We start from the raw sequence: 2,385 nt of genomic DNA on the forward strand, positions 1-2,385 counted from the left end.
ACTGAAAATACTGGAAATTTTTTGTTGGCCCATATTTTTTCCACCATATTTTTTTCTGATACAAGCTGCATTCACCATTGTTTTTTTGTTTATAGTTGGCCCGAGATGGTGTAGGTATGAGCTTTCATAAATATTTTGTTGCTACACCTTCTATATGATATTTGAAAAAACAAAAATACCCTTATAGATTGCCTAAATGGTTTGTCAATTCATGTGAGGTATAGTTATTAGAAATACCCTTATATGATTTTTAGTTGGATTTGATATTTCGAAAAAATATTAGATTAAAATAATTTATTACCACTTACGTATGAAAATAATTTATTAGATTAACAAAATAATTTATTACCAGTTATATGTGAAAATAATTTATTACCTTTATATTTTGTCCCTTATAATACATTCTCAAAAAATTGTCTGAAAATTAATCTCAATCAAATTAATCTTTAAAAAATTGTCAGAATATAGTTCAAATACCTTACATATGTTGCATATGGTATATAATATATTATATCATTACAATAAGTGCTTGCTGTGATTGGTGTTTACAAACCAAAATATTAATATCTTTTAATCCTATGCATGTGTATATGCAATCACAACATGATGTGAGAAACATGTTGTTAGATAAAAAAATGTTCTAATTAGAATATATTATAGCATTATAATGTAGGTGCCTGCTGTCATTGTTTTCTACAACCCAAAATATGTACTTCTACTAATCCTACACATGTACATATGCAATCACATGCTGTTAGAAAGATGTAGTTAAATAAATAACATGTACTCAAACTTTTGTTACATCAACATAATCTTCCTTTTCTTCAATATCAGAAACAAATTTAACCTCATCTCCTTCCTTAAAGCCTGCAAAACTATTTCCATCCTCTACCTATCTTCACTTATGCATCATTCCATAACCATTTGTCAGGTGTAGTTCGGTGATCTTCTTCTGACGAATAAATGCAGCAAAATCTTTCTGGAGGTTCTGCAAAATTTGAAAATAGACAAAACAAAAAGACATCACGATGGTTGTTGTGAAAGTAAATATAATATATACAATTGCATGATTTGCAACATCAGAATGACAAAATAAATAACATTATTAGTCAAACTTTGTTTGAATTCTGTCATCTAAGGAACAATATATTTTATGTATTAAGCTAATGACAGATTTTACTGAACCACTTCATTACAATAAGTAAGGTATACTTACAAAATGACTTGTGGATGCTTGATGTTGTGAGGGCTTTGTAGCTGGTTTTTTGGTTGGAACAGACAAAGCAGAAGTTTTTCCCTTACAGTGATGTCTACTTTTGGGAATATTATCCGTATTTTCCAAGTTTTCATTTTTTGGGTTTCAATGGTAATTTGTTTGCAGCATTTTCTTCATCTATTTTGAAGAAGGTGACATGAAAAAATGATTCACCTAGATATCTAAAATACACCTTTTTATCCTCATTCACTTCATTGTTGACTGTAACCTGACCCCATCCATTTTGCAAGATCAGGGTCTCTATCTTAGTCTTCACTACATTAACCTCTTGAACGTTTCTATAGTTGTCAATTAACTTCCAAACATCCGAAAGTTCTTCCTTAAATTTCAGCCAGAACATTATTGGAACATACACATGGTCTTGTTTCATTATTATTAATAATGTTTTTAAGCAACTATCATCATATACCAAATAATTTAACAAGAAAAAAATATACTTGTTGAAAGTTACTATCATCATATACAAAAGAATTTAACACGAAGAAAAAATTACACTTGTTAACAGTGAGTCTGAACAATGAATATTGAAAATGCGGAGATGAACCTTAAAATTACTAATTGCACAATGATGGAACAAATATGGGTTGACAAGAAAAAATACCTCACTTGCGAAATAAAATGTCGAAAAAGGTTTCTTTGGGTGCTCGTCTCAGTATATCATCAACGTGGTTGGAAGGAAGCATCATGAAGTTGTGCGTGTAGTCGTGGTTTCTTGGTGAACAGTTCGGCTTCCTGTGGTAGTCATTCTATGTGCCTGTGCGTGCATTTGAGAAACTGATTATGCAATGACTCAATGGCTGTTCCTAATCCATTTTCATTTGCAAATAAGCTATCAACATTATTTTTTTGGTATTTTACAAATCAACAATATTTGAATAACATTATTTTAGTTATATTTGTTCTTGATTATAGATAATAGATAAATGAATCATAATTTTTATAAAAATAACTGCAAAAAATATAGAATTCAACTGTAAAATAGAATTTATGGTGTGTTATATTGATATGTTGCTTAAAATTATTCTAAATTGTATGAATTTAATTGAAATATATATATATATATATATATATATATATTTTTTTTTTGAAAATTTAAGATATTATTGTTT

This window comes from Glycine soja, chromosome 12, assembly GCF_004193775.1.
Source record: "Glycine soja cultivar W05 chromosome 12, ASM419377v2, whole genome shotgun sequence".
In the NCBI taxonomy this organism is placed as follows: domain Eukaryota; kingdom Viridiplantae; phylum Streptophyta; class Magnoliopsida; order Fabales; family Fabaceae; genus Glycine; species Glycine soja.